Source organism: Hemicordylus capensis, chromosome 2 (assembly GCF_027244095.1).
Source record: "Hemicordylus capensis ecotype Gifberg chromosome 2, rHemCap1.1.pri, whole genome shotgun sequence".
Taxonomy (NCBI): domain Eukaryota; kingdom Metazoa; phylum Chordata; class Lepidosauria; order Squamata; family Cordylidae; genus Hemicordylus; species Hemicordylus capensis.
In genome coordinates, this window is record NC_069658.1 from 240,593,499 (window position 1) to 240,611,761 (window position 18,263).

At 49.0% G+C, this 18,263-nt stretch overlaps 4 long non-coding RNA genes across 4 annotated transcripts; all 4 read right to left on the reverse strand.

Moving 5' to 3' along the window:
• Positions 1-5,398: 5,398 nt before the first annotated feature.
• On the reverse strand, positions 5,399-6,102 carry LOC128347602 (uncharacterized). Its single transcript, XR_008317601.1, has 2 exons — positions 5,948-6,102; positions 5,399-5,840 (listed from the first exon to the last, which is right to left on the reverse strand). It is a non-coding gene; the product is annotated as an uncharacterized LOC128347602 (long non-coding RNA).
• Positions 6,103-9,917: 3,815 nt separating this feature from the next.
• LOC128347600 (uncharacterized) lies at positions 9,918-10,651 on the reverse strand. Its single transcript, XR_008317599.1, has 2 exons — positions 10,464-10,651; positions 9,918-10,356 (listed from the first exon to the last, which is right to left on the reverse strand). It is a non-coding gene; the product is annotated as an uncharacterized LOC128347600 (long non-coding RNA).
• Positions 10,652-13,549: 2,898 nt separating this feature from the next.
• On the reverse strand, positions 13,550-14,280 carry LOC128347596 (uncharacterized). The gene is made up of 2 exons (XR_008317595.1): positions 14,103-14,280; positions 13,550-13,995 (listed from the first exon to the last, which is right to left on the reverse strand). It is a non-coding gene; the product is annotated as an uncharacterized LOC128347596 (long non-coding RNA).
• Positions 14,281-17,162: 2,882 nt separating this feature from the next.
• LOC128347595 (uncharacterized) lies at positions 17,163-17,895 on the reverse strand. Its single transcript, XR_008317594.1, has 2 exons — positions 17,718-17,895; positions 17,163-17,610 (listed from the first exon to the last, which is right to left on the reverse strand). It is a non-coding gene; the product is annotated as an uncharacterized LOC128347595 (long non-coding RNA).
• Positions 17,896-18,263: the final 368 nt, after the last annotated feature.

Below are 18,263 nucleotides of genomic sequence, written 5' to 3' on the forward strand. Positions count from 1 at the left end.
TTCTCTGGAATTCTCTGCCACAGATTGTGGTGATGGTTGCGTGCTGGGATGGCTTGGAAAGGAAATTTGACAAAAGCATGGAGGACAGTTCTATTGGTGGTGGCTACTAGTCTAACAGTGCAGCAGGAAAGTCCATGACGAAGGGGGTTTCCTGTTTGAATCCCCGCTGGTACTATATTGGGCAGCAGCGATATTGGAAGGTGCTGAAAGGCATCATCTCAGATTGCGCTGGTGGAGGCAATGGTAAACCCCTCCTTTATTCTACCAAAAGAAAACCACAGAGTTGTCAAAATCGACTTTCATGGCACACTTTACTTTACTTGTACTAGTCAGGTGCCTCCTTCAAGTTAATTGGTGGCACCTGGATCAGCCAGGCACCTTCCAAAGTGCTAAAGGTAAGAACAGCTTCTAGAAAACTTTTTTTTTAAGATTAATTGAGGAGATCCTGCAAGAAATCCTAAAAGCAGGCGTGGCTCTTCTTTCTTGACTTTAAACAAAAGCTATGTGCTGCCTGTGTGTGTGTGTTTGTGAGAGAGAGAGAGAGAGAGAGAGAGAGAGAGACTTTAGCTTGCTTTTAATAGGTTCTCCTGATTAAATTCTTATGGCTGTAACTGGATCACTGAGGGTGCATAGTGTTCAGTTGATCCCAGCCCCAGCATGACTTCTTCTTGCATTTGTGCCTCTTACTTTGAATTTGTAAGCTGACCTGCCTGCCCCTCCCTCAAAGGAAAAGTCCACATTCTAAAATGTACCATTCAAAAATAAAAGCAGCTCAAAAACACAAACCAACAATTCTCTGGCATTCTTCCATTGTCCCAACCAATGTCTGGGGGTCTTGCACTGTCTTGCCTGCAAGCCATGTGCCTTCCCTTGATCCATAGGTGTAGACCATGGGCTTATATGTCACCCTTTTGGCTTCTCCAAACTGGAGGCTTCTTCTCCAAAGGCATCATGTCATACTGCACAGGACTCAGTGGCGTAATGATAGTGGGGGCAGGGAGGCACGTGCCCTGGGCGCCATCTTTGCGGGTCACGTGGGGGGCGCCGCCATGACCCCCGCCGATCCCCAATTTTATTTTATTTTTAAATTTTTAAATAAAAATTTCTCTGGCTCAGCAGCAGCAGTCAAGGGAGCGCTTCGGCGGCACCCCCTCCCCCACGAGCCGTCCCTTCCGTGCCCGTGCCCCCCCCCATTGCTTTGCTGGCCTCCTAAGTATGTGTGCCTGGAGACGGCGAGTTTCTGAGGTTACGAGGACTTGTCTTTGAAGGCAGGAATCGGAGAATGAGATATACGGTAGATGTTTGCGTGCCTTTCGCGGGGAAGGCGTAGCCGAGAGCGCATGCGTGCTGGCACAGGCCAAACAACTGGGAGGGCGCGAGGCAGGGAGGGAGCGTGTGTGATGAGTGAGAGAGCGTGCGCTGCTGCACTGTCTCTTTCAACCAAGCACTCCGGAGTCTGGGCGCGTGTTCAGTCCCTCGCCTCGCGCTCCCTCCACTCCACTCCAGAGGTGCCTTCGGAGGCGGCGGCTGATTCCCGCTCCGGCGGCTCACTCCAGCAGAGACTCCTCTGGGGAGCTGCGTCTTCGCCTCTCCCTCCCTTCCCCCCACCCCGTGCACGCTTCAACAGGCGTCATGGACCACGGTCCCAAAGGGGGGACTCTGCTGCCGGGGCAGCCGCTGGGGACGCTGCTCGAGGGGCTGCCGCGGTGCTGCCGCCTCCTCCAGCGGGGTGGTGGTGCAAGTGAGGGAGAAGACGGGACCTCTGTGCGCCGCCATCCCCTACATGCCGTTCCCCATGGCCGTCATCTGCTTGTTCCTCAACACCTTTGTGCAAGGGCTAGGTAAGCAGCCTTCAGGCACTGGCCGGGCGCGGAGCAGCTGCGCCCCTGGCGCTTGCACGACTGCGGGAGGGTGTGTGTGTAAGAGAGAGAGAGAGAGAGAGAGCTGGTGAGAGGGGGTACGTGCAGAACTCCCGGCGGCGGGGGCGAGATGCATCCAAGACGTGGGCTTCTCTGGTGTTTGTTGTTGTTGTTAAACAAGTGGAAACTGGTAGGAATAATATAGTTGATGGGAACAAAAATCAGACAATGAAACCAAACATAGAGAGGTTGTCTTTTAAAGAGCTGCCAGGTACCTGGGAGTTAACACTTTTGATCTCTGTTCACTGTGGGGACCATTGTTCCAATTCATGAGCTGAAATGGGCAAGGCAGTCCACATCTCTTAGGGTGAGACAAGATGTCAGTGCTTAACGAAGGCGGGGGGGGGGGGCGCAATTCCAGTGTTTGCCCTGGGCGCCGTTTTCCCTAGTTACGCCTCTGCACAGGAGGAGGCAATGGTAAACTTTTCCTGTATTCTACCAAGCAAACCACATGGCTCTGTCTTCCCCAGGAATTGACACTGACTCGACCGCACAACCTTTCCTAACTCACGTCTACTCCAGCTTCCCACCTGTGAGTCATCAGGGGGTTGACAGCCAGGGGAGGTTCTCCTGCAGTTCTGTGCTTTGAACTTGACCTAATAGCTCCTTCTCCCAGGCCCTTTGCATTCGCTACAGCAAAACACAATGCAGATCTCATGGTCCCATGAAATCCAGAGTGCCAACAGTGGTAACTACAGGTTTGCCCTTGGCTTTTTAATCAATCAATCCATCAATCACTTCTAGAAGCCCCTCTTACGTTTAGCACTTTGGATCAGGCCATCAGCTGCTCCTGGGAGCCACCAGACTAGCAGCCATGGACTGTCCTGCCCTCCATGAATTTGCCCAAGCCCCTTTGAAAGCCATCCGAGCGACTGGCCGTCACCACACCCCGTGGAAGAGAACTCCATAGGTTATGCGTGACCAAGTACTTCCTTTGTCGGTCCTACATTTCCTGGCCTTCCGTTTCATGGGATGACCCCTGGCTCAAGTGTTGGGGGAGAGGGAGAAAAGCTTTTCTGTCCACTCTCTCTACTCCATGCAGCATTTCCTACAATCTGTAAGCAGCGTGATATATCTTGAGCAGACATATTTTGCATGCATTTCCATCCTCTGATGAAAAGACACTGCACAGGTAGTGGTTTTCTCTCACATTACACCCCCCACCCCCTCAAAGCTCTGTTTTTTCTTTTTCTTGGTCATGCCTGTCTTGTCACTTGACCTGCTTCACAGGGCTGTTGGGAAGGCAAAATGGTGGAAACCCTCCCCTCAGGCATGCAGCTCAAGGGGGACGCTGGACTCCGTTATTTTTCTGCTGAATGTGCTGCACAGGAATGGTTGGAGGTTGCGCAAGGCACACACCTGAATCGCTCAAGCCAGCTGCAATCCTGGGGATTCTGCTGCCTCCCATACCTCTTTGGAGAACAATACGGCCCACCATGAAAGATGCCCGGAGATGCTGTCAGTCTAGCTCTGTTTGGGTAGTTAATAGTTGGAGATGCTATAGTGTCTCAGAGCTCACCCCTGCTCGGGAGACCTCTCATATCCAAGCATTTAGAACAAGGCTGGGAGTATATCGGGCAGCCGAGCTATAGGAAGATGGTGAAAGGCATCATCTCAGATTGCGCTGGAGCAGGCAATGGGAAACCCCTCCTGTATTCTACCAAAAGAAAACCACAGGGCTGTCAAAATCGACTTTCATGGACCACTTTACCTTTACTAGTCAGGTGCCTCCTTCAAGTTAATTGATGGCACCTGGATCAGCCAAGGACCTTCCAGAGTGCTAAAGGTAAGAAGAGCTTCTAGAAAACTTTTGTTTTAAGATTAATTGAGGAGATCCTGCAAGAAATCCTAAAAGCAGGCATGGCTCTTCTTTCTTGACTTTAAACAAAAGCTATGTGTTGCCTCTGTGTGTGTGTGTTTGTGTGTGTGTTAGAGAGAGAGAGAGACTTTAGCTTGCTTTTAATAGGTTTTGCTGATTAAATTCTTATGGCTGTACCTGGATCACTGAGGGTGCATAGTGTTCAGTTGATCCCAGCCCCAGCATGACTTCCTCTTGCATTTGTGCCTCTTACTTTGAATTTGTAAGCTGACCTGCCTGCCCCTCCCTCAAAGGAAAAGTCCACATTCTAAAATGTGCCATTCAAAAATAAAAGCAGCTCAGAAACACAAACCAACAAGTCTCTGGGGTTCTTCCATCATCCCAACCAATGTCTGGGGGTCTTGCGTTGTCTCGCCTGCAAGCCATGTGCCTTCACTTGATCCATAGGTGTAGACCATGTGCTTATATGTGACCCTTTTGGCTTCTCCGAACTGGAGGCTTCTTCTCTGGGGGCTCAGGATATCAAGAGAGGTTCTGATTCGCATTTGTTGCAGTGGGTGATGCCCTCTTGTCAGATCTTCTGGAGATAAAAGATAGTGGCAGCCCGAAAGGTCCTCCTCCGCATCTATGATTGGGGAGGATTTCAAACTGCGGCACGTTTCAGTGGGAGGGCCAATGTTCTCTGAACGCAACCCCATCTCCAGTAAGAGAAAGTGCCTTTCATTAGTGTTGTTCAGAAGGATGTGAGGCACTGAGCAATTCTGGGAAAGATTGGTGGACTCGAGTGCTGAGGTTTTTCATAAAATGAACCATTCAAGAAGAGAAGCAGGTTAAAATATAAACCAGTGTGCAGGACTGTCTCCTTGTTCCTAGAGGTGAAATGTTTGTATACCTCTTCGATACAAAGAGCAAGCCACAAACCGACATAGCGTAACTGATCATCCCCTGGGATGGCCCCCTCCCCGTTCCAGCAGGCCCTCTCTTCTTTGAGCATCTGCAAGCCATGTGCAGATCCCTTGATCCAGAAGTGTAGACCATGCGCTTATATGTGACCCTTTTGGCTTCACCAAAGTGGAGGCTTCTCTGGGGGTTCAGGATAACAAAAGAGATGCTCTTTGTAACTCACATTTGTTACAGTGGGAATTACACCTTTTTTGTTAAACCTTTTAGAGATGAAAATAGTGGCAGTCCCAAAAGCCCTCCGGATCTATGACTGGGGCAGAATTTCAAGCTGTGGCAAGTTTCAATGGTAGGGGCCAATGTTCTCTGAACACAACCTCGTCTCCAGTAAGAGAAAGTGCCTTTCATTTGTGTTGTTCAGAAGGAAGGCAAAGATCTAGCGCTTCTGTGTTAGACTGAGGCACACAGAGTGCTGAGGTTTTTCACCGATTACACCCTTAGACCAAGGTGGTGTTCTCCACCTTCCTCTCTTATTTGCACAACAACCCGGTGAGAAAGCTGAGAAGTAGATCACTGAGTGAGGGTTTTAAACTCGGATCTCCCCGGTCCCATTCAACCATTCTACCTCTGGATCTTAATCCCAGCCTGATTGATCCCCAGATCCATTACATGACATGAGTGATTTTCCTCATTGAGACCTAACCACTCCCAGGAGCCCAACAAGAAAGAGACGACCCAAGAAAGACAAGGCGACAATGTCTTCAGATTGTTTTATCTTGTATTTGGGGGGGGGGAGGAGGAAGACCAACTGGTTGACTCTTCTTCAGCGGCAAGCAAAGGCACTTGCAGAGCTCAAGGAGAAGGCTGTGCAGAGAAGGCAAAAAACCTGGGGATCGAGAAATCTCCCAGGGGAAAATTCCTTCTCGGCTCCAAAAAGTGGCAACCAGCCAGGCCTGCACAGCCAGGTTAAACAGTGGGCCTTGGTCAATCTGTGTTGGGGCAGGACCACCAATGGATGATCCCGCCCAGACACAGCTTGAGCTACCTATGGCTCAACCAAAAGGACAGCACAGTGTCTATCTTTGCCTTTGGGAGTTTGGCCTTGGAGCTACACATGAAGGTTCTTCTGCCGGTGAGGAGGCAAGACCTCCGCTTCAGCCATTGTGCCCGAAAGGGGCTCGATTGATGGTGAAGGTCATGGCCTGAAATGAAAGGAAGAGAGATCCCCTGTGTTAAATGGGAGGGAAGCAAGCGGGGAAAGTAGGATGGGATGTGAAGGGGGCACGGGGTAGGGAGGTGTCTAACTTACCGGTGGGTGAAGTTGGGCTTCTTCTTCTGGATGTCTGGATCCCCTACAGAGATTAAGATTGTAGCCAAGTCCAGGACTTGGGTTGCCCTCCCAAATCCCACACGGGCAGAGGGGAAACATTACCGGTTTCCTCTCTGTGACTGCCCACCCGCCCAGCTCGCCCTCTATGCACCCACCCGCCCGGGAGACTCCGCCCACCCACCCGCCTGAGCTACTCAGCAAAGCTGAGCTGCTTTTATTTGGGCTCAGAGGACATGGGGTATTATGATGCGGGCAGAAGTGGGAGGGGGGCTGTGATTGCTCTCATTGTGACAGCAGAAAGAGGCAGGCCATATTTAGACGGGCTTTTAAAGAAACCATGTATGGTCGAATGTGGGGAGGCCAACAAGGACTGGATTGTGATGCCCACTGGCTGAGGCATCAGGCAATGGCCTCGTGATCAGTTTCAATCTCATCTGATATGAAATAGTTGAGTGGCAGCTACTTAAGTGTTCCCCAAGCGTCTCCCCAAAAGACAACAGTTACTGAGGGGTTCTTTTGGCCGTATGGTTTTTCATTTGCGAGGCAGACTTCATTGCAACTTTACTGGTATAAGAAAATAGAAGGGGGTGTTATATACACTATAACATCCTTAGAATGAACAGGCGCTCTTACCCCTGGGCTGTGGGGCCGGAATCCAGGGCCTACACACCATCTGGGGCCCCAAAATCCTCTGCAGTCTGTCCTGGGTGGTTTGTTTTGTGCCTTCAAGAACCTACATGTTAAAAAATGATGCTTAACATGCAGCGGGGGGGGGGAGCAGCTCCAAAGGGGCTTAGGTCCAGGCTCCAAAATTACCTAGTCACACCTCTGAAACAGGGCGCTGCCCCTAGACTCTGGCATGCTCTCCCGGTGGCCATTCGTTCCTCAGACTCCATCACGGCTTTTAGAAAGCTTTTAAAGACTTGGCTTTTTACCAGGCTTTTACATGATCGTCTTTACTGCGGCTTCTCTATGTTTTTATCTGTTATGTTGTCGTGTTTTTATGCTTGTTTATATGTTTTTAGTTTGATGTTTGTATTGCTTGATGATTTTTTATTGCTTGATGTTTTAATTTTTGTAAACCGCCTTGGGGTTTTCTTTTAACGAAAGGCGGTATAGAAATGTAAAAATAAAAATAAATAAATAAATAAATTGAACAATTCAGAAACAAACAGCAGGGCAGACCCTGCTTAGCAAAGGGGACAAGTCATGCTTGCTACCACAAGACCAGCTCTCCTCTCAGCTGTCCAGCTATCTTGTGCACCAACCAATAATGATTGGATTGCTGTCAAAAGAGTGGGAAGATACCTAAAGGGTACTGCACACTTCACGTTGGGAGATACCAGCAAGCAGCAATCCCAGACTAGTGGGAAACATGGGCTCAGACTGGGGTGAAGACTAATTAATTAGTCAAACGCGACTGATTAATTCCATGTGTTATTTCAGTACACCAGGCCTGCTCAACTTAGCCCACCCCCAGCTGTTTCTGGACTACAACTCCCATGATCCCCAGCCACAGTGTCCAATAGCCAGGGATTATGGGAGTTGTAGGCCAACATCTGCAGGAGGGCTGAAGTTGAGCCCTGTTCTAAATGCTCAGGTGTGAGAGGTCTCCTGAGCAGGGGAGATCTTTGAGACACTACAGCATCTCCAACTATTAACTACCCAAACAGAGCTAGACTGACAGCATCTCCAGGCATCTTGCTTGGTGGGCCATATTGTTCTGCCTAGGGCTATGGGTGGCGGCAGAATCCCCAGGACTGCAGCTGGCTTGAGCGATTCAGGTGTGTGCCTTGTGCATCTTCCAGCCATTACTGTGCAGAAAAATAACGGGAGTCTAGTGTCCCCATTGAGCTACATGTCCGAGGGGCGGGTTTCCACCATTTTGCCTTCCCAACAGCCCTGCGAAGCAGGTCAAGTCACAAGACAGGCATGACCAAGGGAAAAGAAAAACAGAGCTTTGAGGGGGTGGGGGGGGGGTAATGTGAATGAAAACCACTAGCGGTGCAGTAGGACGGAAATGCATCAGAGGATGGAAATGCATGCAAAATATGTCTGCTCAAGATATATTACGCTGCTTACAGATTGTAGGAAATGCTGCATGGAGTAGAGAGAGTGGACAGAGAAGCTTTTCTCCCTCTCCCACAAAACTAGAGCCAGGGGTCATCCCTTGAAACGGAAAGCCAGGAAATGTAGGACCGGCAAAAGGAAGTACTTGGTCACGCATAACCTATGGAATTCTCTTCCTTCCACGGGGCGTGGTGTGACGGCCAGTCGCTCGGATGGCTTTCAAAGGGGCTTGGGCAAATTCATGGAGGACAGGTCAATCCATGGCTACTAGTCTGGTGGCTCCCAGGACCAGCTGATGGCCTGATCCAAAGTCCTAAATTTAAGAGGGGCTTCTCTAGGATACCTTTGTTTAAAGATTCACTGAGAAGATCTTGCAAGAAATCATAAACTACTCAGTGGCGACTCAGAGGTGGGCCTTCTCTGTAGCTGCTCCTGGGCTGTGGAATGTACTCCCAGCAGAAATCTGCAGTTCTTTATTAACCTTCAAGAGAGCCCTTAAAACCAATCTGTTTGGCCTGGCCTTCCAGGGTTTTAAATTAGTTTTAATTGTTTTAATGTTCTAACCTGGTTTTCAGGGTTTTGATGGTTTAATTTTTTTTAAAGCTGTTTTAATTGTTAATTGGTGTTTATATTTATATTTCTGTTTTAATTGTTATTGGTTTTAATGGTTTCTGTTTTAATTGTAAAACGACCTGAGCCATTTCGGAAGGGCGGTATGAAAATCAATCAATCAAACAAACAAACAAAGCATGGGAGACACTTTTTGCTGACCAGAACTATAAACCATATGCTCTTTGTGTGTGTGTGTGTGTGTGTGTGTGTTTGTATGTTAGCTTGAGCTTGCTTTTGTTCTGCTCTCTTGATTGATTTTTTACCGCTGTACCTGGATTACTTATGGTGCAAAGTGTTCAGTGGATTGCCCCCACCCTCAGTATGACTTCTTTTGCATTTGTGTCTCTCACTTTGAATTTGTAAGCTGACCTGATGGTCCATTCCTCAAAGGAGGGAGGGGTGTGAATGATAAAATGAACCATTCAAGAAGAGAAGCAGGTTAAAATATAAACCAGTGTGCAGGACTGTCTCCTTGTTCCTAGAGGTGAAATGTTTGTATACCTCTTCGATACAAAGAGCAAGCCACAAACCGACATAGCGTAACTGATCATCCCCTGGGATGGCCCCCTCCCCGTTCCAGCAGGCCCTCTCTTCTTTGAGCATCTGCAAGCCATGTGCAGATCCCTTGATCCAGAAGTGTAGACCATGCGCTTATATGTGACCCTTTTGGCTTCACCAAAGTGGAGGCTTCTCTGGGGGTTCAGGATAACAAAAGAGATGCTCTTTGTAACTCACATTTGTTACAGTGGGAATTACACCTTTTTTGTTAAACCTTTTAGAGATGAAAGTAGTGGCAGCCCCAAAAGCCCTCCGGATCTATGACTGGGGCAGAATTTCAAGCTGTGGCAAGTTTCAATGGTAGGGGCCAATGTTCTCTGAACACAACCTCGTCTCCAGTAAGAGAAAGTGCCTTTCATTTGTGTTGTTCAGAAGGAAGGCAAAGATCTAGCGCTTCTGTGTTAGACTGAGGCACACAGAGTGCTGAGGTTTTTCACCGATTACACCCTTAGACCAAGGTGGTGTTCTCCACCTTCCTCTCATATGCACAACAATCCTGTGAGAAAGCTGAGAAGTAGATCACTGAGTGAGGGTTTTAAACTCGGATCTCCCCGGTCCCATTCAACCATTCTACCTCTGGATCTTAATCCCAGCCTGATTGATCCCCAGATCCATTACCTGACATGAGTGATTTTCCTCATTGAGACCTAACCACTCCCAGGAGCCCAACAAGAAAGAGACGACCCAAGAAAGACAAGGCGACAATGTCTTCAGATTGTTTTATCTTTTATTTGGGGGGGGGGAGGAAGACCAACTGGTTGACTCTTCTTCAGCGGCAAGCAAAGGCGCTTGCAGAGCTCAAGGAGAAGGCTGTGCAGAGAAGGCAAAAAACCTGGGGATCGAGAAATCTCCCAGGGGAAAATTCCTTCTCGGCTCCAAAAAGTGGCAACCAGCCAGGCCTGCACAGCCAGGTTAAACAGTGGGCCTTGGTCAATCTGTGTTGGGGCAGGACCACCAAAGGATGATCCCGCCCAGACACAGCTTGAGCTACCTATGGCTCAACCAAAAGGACAGCACAGTGTCTATCTTTGCCTTTGGGATTTTGGCCTTGGAGCTACACATGAAGGTTCTTCTGCCGGTGAGGAGGCAAGACCTCCGCTTCAGCCATTGTGCCCGAAAGGGGCTCGATTGATGGTGAAGGTCATGGCCTGAAATGAAAGGAAGAGAGATCCCCTGTGTTAAATGGGAGGGAAGCAAGCGGGGAAAGTAGGATGGGATGTGAAGGGGGCACGGGGTAGGGAGGTGTCTAACTTACCGGTGGGTGAAGTTGGGCTTCTTCTTCTGGATGTCTGGATCCCCTACAGAGATTAAGATTGTAGCCAAGTCTAGGACTTGGGTTGCCCTCCCAAATCCCACACGGGCAGAGGGGAAACATTACCGGTTTCCTCTCTGTGACTGCCCACCCGCCCGGCTCGCCCTCTATGCACCCACCCGCCCGGGAGACTCCGCCCACCCACCCGCCAGAGCTACTCAGCAAAGCTGAGCTGCTTTTATTTGGGCTCAGAGCACATGGGGTATTATGATGCGGGCAGAAGTGGGAGGGGGGCTGTGATTGCTCTCATTGTGACAGCAGAAAGAGGCAGGCCATATTTAGACGGGCTTTTAAAGAAACCATGTATGGTCGAATGTGGGGAGGCCAACAAGGACTGGATTGTGATGCCCACTGGCTGAGGCATCAGGCAATGGCCTCGTGATCAGTTTCAATCTCATCTGATATGAAATAGTTGAGTGGCAGCTACTTAAGTGTTCCCCAAGCGTCTCCCCAAAAGACAACAGTTACTGAGGGGTTCTTTTGGCCGTATGGTTTTTCATTTGCAAGGCAGACTTCATTGCAACTTTACTGGTATAAGAAAATAGAAGGGGGTGTTATATACACTATAACATGCTTAGAATGAACAGGCGCTCTTACCCCTGGGCTGTGGGGCCGAAATCCAGGGCCTACACACCACCTGGGGCCCCAAAATCCTCTGCAGTCTTTCCTGGGTGGTTTGTTTTGTACCTTCAAGAACCTACATGTTAAAAAATGATGCTTAACATGCAGTGGGGGGTGGGGGGGAGCAGCTCCAAAGGGGCTTAGGTCCAGGCTCCAAAATTACCTAGTCACACCTCTGAAAACTGAACAATTCAGAAACAAACAGCTCAAATGAGCAGCTCAGAAGTGGATACCAAGCAATGTCTCCAAAACAATGCCAGAGCAGCTGCTGAAGAGAAGATTGCTTTCTTCATGTTTTGGTATCTTTCTTTACAAGCAAAAATCTTTATAACTTAAAATACACACATGAGAAAATCTCTGAACATGTATGCATAGAGAAAACATAAGATCTACAAAATGGCAATACCATATGTTTCATTAAACTGCACACAGTATTCCAAGGGAGATGTGACCAGCACAGAACAGAGTGTATTCTGTAATGGATTGAAGCAGGGGCTGATGGGAGTTGTAGTTCAGCAACCTCTGGAGGCCCCCAACATGGGAAGGCTTGCTCTAGACCTGGTCTGCTCAACTCTGGCCCCGCAGCTGTTTGGACCAGAGCTCCCATAATCCCCAGCCACAGTGGCCAATAGCCAGGGATTATGGGAGTTGTAGGCCAACATCTGCAGGAGGGCCAAAGTTGAGGAGCCCGGGTCCTGACAATCCCCTTGAGAAAAGCATTTAATGGCGTAAGGTTTGGAATGGACCTTGCATGCTACGGTTTCTGGGTAGCTTGCAGTTCATGTCAATTCTGGCGTGTGAGGGGACCCACAAAAGGACGTCTTTTTCCACACAGTGCATCATTAATCTATGGAATTCTCTGCCACAGATTGTGGTGATGGTTGCGTGCTGGGATGGCTTGGAAAGGAGATTTGACAAAAGCATGGAGGACAGTTCTATTGGTGGTGGCTACTAGTCTAACGGTGCAGCGGGAAAGTGCTTGACGAAGGGGGTTTCCTGTTTGAATCCCCGCTGGTACTATATTGGGCAGCAGCGATATTGGAAGGTGCTGAAAGGCATCATCTCAGATTGCGCTGGTGGAGGCAATGGTAAACCCCTCCTTTATTCTACCAAAAGAAAACCACAGAGTTGTCAAAATCGACTTTCATGGCACACTTTACTTTACTTGTACTAGTCAGGTGCCTCCTTCAAGTTAATTGGTGGCACCTGGATCAGCCAGGCACCTTCCAAAGTGCTAAAGGTAAGAACAGCTTGAAGAAAACTCTTGTTTTAAGATTCATTGAGAAGATCCTGCAAGAAATCCTAAAAGCAGGCGTGGCTTTTGTTGCTTGACTTTAAACAAAAGCCATATGCTGTGTGAGTGTGTGTGTGTGTGTGTGTGTGTGTGTGTGTTTGTGTGTGTGTGTGTGTGAGAGAGAGAGAGAGAGAGAGAGAGAGAGAGAGAGAGACTGACTTGAGCTTGTTTTTAATAGGTTCTGCTGATTAAATTCTTATGGCTGTATCTGGATCACTGAGGGTGCATAGTGTTCAGTTGATCCCAGCCCCAGCATGACTTCTTCTTGCATTTGTGCCTCTTACTTTGAATTTGTAAGCTGACCTGCCTGCCCCTCCCTCAAAGGAAAAGTACACATTCTAAAATGTACCATTCAAAAATAAAAGCAGCTCAAAAACACAAACCAACAAGTCTCTGGGGTTCTTCCATCGTCCCAACCAATGTCTGGGGGTCTTGCGTTGTCTCGCCTGCAAGCCATGTGCCTTCACTTGATCCATAGCTGTCGACCATGCGCTTATATGTCACCCTTTTGGCTTCTCCAAACTGGAGGCTTCTTCTCTGGGGGCTCAGGATATCAAGAGAGGTTCTGATTCGCATTTGTTGCAGTGGGTGATGCCCTCTTGTCAGATCTTCTGGAGATAAAAGATAGTGGCAGCCCCAAATGTCCTCCTCCGCATCTATGATTGGGCAGGATTTCAAACTGTGGCACGTTTCAGTGGTAGGGCCAATGTTCTCTGAATGCAACCCCATCTCCAGTAAGAGAAAGTGCCTTTCATTAGTGTTGTTCAGAAGGATGTGAAGGACTGAGCGATTCTGGGAAAGATTGGTGGACTCGAGTGCTGAGGTTTTTCACCAATTACACCCTTAAACCAAGGTGGTGTTCTCCACCTTCCTCTCTTATTTGCACAACAACCCGGTGAGGTAAGCTAAGTTGAGAAGCAGGAGCTAGTTGAGTGAGGGTTTTAAACTCCGATCTCCCGGATCCCCATCAAGCATTCTACCTCTGGATCTTAATCCCAACCTGATTGATCCCCAGATCCATTCCTGACATAAGTGATTTTCCTCTTTGAGTCCTAACCACTCCCAGGAGCCCAACAAGAAATAGACGACCCAAGAAAGACAAGGCAACAATGTCTTCAGATTGATTTATCTTTTATTTGGGGGGGGGAGCTAGGGGGAAAGACCCACTGGTTGACTCTTCTTCAGCGGCAAGCCAAGGTGCTTGCAGAGCTCAAGGAGAAGGCTGTGCAGAGAAGGCAAAAAACCTGGGGATCGAGAGACCTCCCAGGGGAAAATTCCTTCTCGGCTCCAAAAAGTGGCAACCAGCCAGGCCTGCACAGCCAGGTTAAACAGTGGGCCTTGGTCAATCTGTGTTGGGGCAGGACCACCAATGGATGATCCCGCCCAGACACAGCTTGAGCTACCTATGGCTCAACCAAAAGGACAGCACAGTGTCTATCTTTGCCTTTGGGAGTTTGGCCTTGGAGCTACACATGAAGGTTCTTCTGCCGGTGAGGAGGCAAGACCTCCGCTTCAGCCATTGTGCCCGAAAGGGGCTCGATTGATGGTGAAGGTCATGGCCTGAAATGAAAGGAAGAGAGATCCCCTGTGTTAAATGGGAGGGAAGCAAGCGGGGAAAGTAGGATGGGATGTGAAGGGGGCACGGGGTAGGGAGGTGTCTAACTTACCGGTGGGTGCAGTTGGGCTTCTTCTTCTGGATGTCTGGATCCCCTACAAGGATTAAGATTGTAGCCAAGTCCAGGACTTGGGTTGCCCTCCCAAATCCCACACGGGCAGAGGGGAAACATTACCGGTTTCCTCTCTGTGACTGCCCACCCGCCCGGCTCGCCCTCTATGCACCCACCCGCCCGGGAGACTCCGCCCACCCACCCACCTGAGCTACTCAGCAAAGCTGATCTGCTTTTATTTGGGCTCAGAGGACATGGGGTATTATGATGCGGGCAGAAGTGGGAGGGGGGCTGTGATTGCTCTCATTGTGACCGCAGAAAGAGGCAGGCCATATTTAGACGGGCTCTTAAAGAAACCATGTATGGTCCAATGTGGGGAGGCCAACAAGGACTGGATTGTGATGCCCACTGGCTGAGGCATCAGGCAATGGCCTCGTGATCAGTTTCAATCTCATCTGATATGAAATAGTTGAGTGGCAGCTACTTAAGTGTTCCCCAAGCATCTCCCCAAAAGACAACAATTACTGAGGGATTATTTTGGCCGTATGGTTTTTCATTTGCAAGGCAGACTTCATTGCAACTTTACTGGTATAAGAAAATAGAAGGGGGTGTTATATACACTATAACATCCTTAGAATGAACAGGCGCTCTTACCCCTGGGCTGTGGGGCCGAAATCCAGGGCCTACACACCACCTGGGGCCCCAAAATCCTCTGCAGTCTTTCCTGGGTGGTTTGTTTTGTGCCTTCAAGAACCTACATGTTAAAAAATGATGCTTAACATGCAGCGGGGGGTGGGGGGGAGCAGCTCCAAAGGGGCTTAGGTCCAGGCTCCAAAATTACCTAGTCACACCTCTGAAAACTGAACAATTCAGAAACAAACAGCTCAAATGAGCAGCTCAGAAGTGGATACCAAGCAATGTCTCCAAAACAATGCCAGAGCAGCTGCTGAAGAGAAGATTGCTTTCTTCATGTTTTGGTATCTTTCTTTACAAGCAAAAATCTTTATAACTTAAAATACACACATGAGAAAATCTCTGAACATGTATGCATAGAGAAAACATAAGATCTACAAAATGGCAATACCATATGTTTCATTAAACTGCACACAGTATTCCAAGGGAGATGTGACCAGCACAGAACAGAGTGTATTCTGTAATGGATTGGAGCAGGGGCTGATGGGAGTTGTAGTTCAGCAACCTCTGGAGGCCCCCAACTTGGGAAGGCTTGCTCTAGACCTGGTCTGCTCAACTCTGGCCCCGCAGCTGTTTGGACCAGAGCTCCCATAATCCCCAGCCACAGTGGCCAATAGCCAGGGATTATGGGAGTTGTAGGCCAACATCTGCAGGAGGGCCAAAGTTGAGGGGCCCGGGTCCTGACAATCCCCTTGAGAAAAGCATTTAATGGAGTAAGGTTTGGAATGGACCTTGCATGCTACGGTTTCTGGGTAGCTTGCAGTTCATGTCAATTCTGGCGTGTGAGGGGACCCACAAAAGGACGTCTTTTTCCACACAGTGCATCATTAATCTATGGAATTCTCTGCCACAGATTGTGGTGATGGTTGCGTGCTGGGATGGCTTGGAAAGGAGATTTGACAAAAGCATGGAGGACAGTTCTATTGGTGGTGGCTACTAGTCTAACGGTGCAGCGGGAAAGTGCTTGACGAAGGGGGTTTCCTGTTTGAATCCCCGCTGGTACTATATTGGGCAGCAGCGATATTGGAAGGTGCTGAAAGGCATCATCTCAGATTGCGCTGGTGGAGGCAATGGTAAACCCCTCCTGTATTCTACCAAAAGAAAACCACAGAGTTGTCAAAATCGACTTTCATGGCACACTTTACTTTACTTGTACTAGTCAGGTGCCTCCTTCAAGTTAATTGGTGGCACCTGGATCAGCCAGGCACCTTCCAAAGTGCTAAAGGTAAGAACAGCTTGAAGAAAACTCTTGTTTTAAGATTCATTGAGAAGATCCTGCAAGAAATCCTAAAAGCAGGCGTGGCTTTTGTTGCTTGACTTTAAACAAAAGCCATATGCTGTGTGAGTGTGTGTGTGTGTGTGTGTGTGTGTGTGTGAGAGAGAGAGAGAGAGAGAGAGAGAGAGAGACTGACTTGAGCTTGTTTTTAATAGGTTCTGCTGATTAAATTCTTATGGCTGTATCTGGATCACTGAGGGTGCATAGTGTTCAGTTGATCCCAGCCCCAGCATGACTTCTTCTTGCATTTGTGCCTCTTACTTTGAATTTGTAAGCTGACCTGCCTGCCCCTCCCTCAAAGGAAAAGTACACATTCTAAAATGTACCATTCAAAAATAAAAGCAGCTCAAAAACACAAACCAACAAGTCTCTGGGGTTCTTCCATCGTCCCAACCAATGTCTGGGGGTCTTGCGTTGTCTCGCCTGCAAGCCATGTGCCTTCACTTGATCCATAGCTGTCGACCATGCGCTTATATGTCACCCTTTTGGCTTCTCCAAACTGGAGGCTTCTTCTCTGGGGGCTCAGGATATCAAGAGAGGTTCTGATTCGCATTTGTTGCAGTGGGTGATGCCCTCTTGTCAGATCTTCTGGAGATAAAAGATAGTGGCAGCCCCAAATGTCCTCCTCCGCATCTATGATTGGGCAGGATTTCAAACTGTGGCACGTTTCAGTGGTAGGGCCAATGTTCTCTGAATGCAACCCCATCTCCAGTAAGAGAAAGTGCCTTTCATTAGTGTTGTTCAGAAGGATGTGAAGGACTGAGCGATTCTGGGAAAGATTGGTGGACTCGAGTGCTGAGGTTTTTCACCAATTACACCCTTAAACCAAGGTGGTGTTCTCCACCTTCCTCTCTTATTTGCACAACAACCCGGTGAGGTAGGCTAAGTTGAGAAGCAGGAGCTAGTTGAGTGAGGGTTTTAAACTCCGATCTCCCGGATCCCCATCAAGCATTCTACCTCTGGATCTTAATCCCAACCTGATTGATCCCCAGATCCATTCCTGACATAAGTGATTTTCCTCTTTGAGTCCTAACCACTCCCAGGAGCCCAACAAGAAATAGACGACCCAAGAAAGACAAGGCAACAATGTCTTCAGATTGATTTATCTTTTATTTGGGGGGGGGGGAGCTAGGGGGAAAGACCCACTGGTTGACTCTTCTTCAGCGGCAAGCCAAGGTGCTTGCAGAGCTCAAGGAGAAGGCTGTGCAGAGAAGGCAAAAAACCTGGGGATCGAGAGACCTCCCAGGGGAAAATTCCTTCTCGGCTCCAAAAAGCGGCAACCAGCCAGGCCTGCACAGCCAGGTTAAACAGTGGGCCTTGGTCAATCTGTGTTGGGGCAGGACCACCAATGGATGATCCCGCCCAGACACAGCTTGAGCTACCTATGGCTCAACCAAAAGGACAGCACAGTGTCTATCTTTGCCTTTGGGAGTTTGGCCTTGGAGCTACACATGAAGGTTCTTCTGCCGGTGAGGAGGCAAGACCTCCGCTTCAGCCATTGTGCCCGAAAGGGGCTCGATTGATGGTGAAGGTCATGGCCTGAAATGAAAGGAAGAGAGATCCCCTGTGTTAAATGGGAGGGAAGCAAGCGGGGAAAGTAGGATGGGATGTGAAGGGGGCACGGGGTAGGGAGGTGTCTAACTTACCGGTGGGTGCAGTTGGGCTTCTTCTTCTGGATGTCTGGATCCCCTACAAGGATTAAGATTGTAGCCAAGTCCAGGACTTGGGTTGCCCTCCCAAATCCCACACGGGCAGAGGGGAAACATTACCGGTTTCCTCTCTGTGACTGCCCACCCGCCCGGCTCGCCCTCTATGCACCCACCCGCCCGGGAGACTCCGCCCACCCACCCACCCACCTGAGCTACTCAGCAAAGCTGATCTGCTTTTATTTGGGCTCAGAGGACATGGGGTATTATGATGCGGGCAGAAGTGGGAGGGGGGCTGTGATTGCTCTCATTGTGACCGCAGAAAGAGGCAGGCCATATTTAGACGGGCTCTTAAAGAAACCATGTATGGTCCAATGTGGGGAGGCCAACAAGGACTGGATTGTGATGCCCACTGGCTGAGGCATCAGGCAATGGCCTCGTGATCAGTTTCGATCTCATCTGATATGAAATAGTTGAGTGGCAGCTACTTAAGTGTTCCCCAAGCATCTCCCCAAAAGACAACAATTACTGAGGGATTATTTTGGC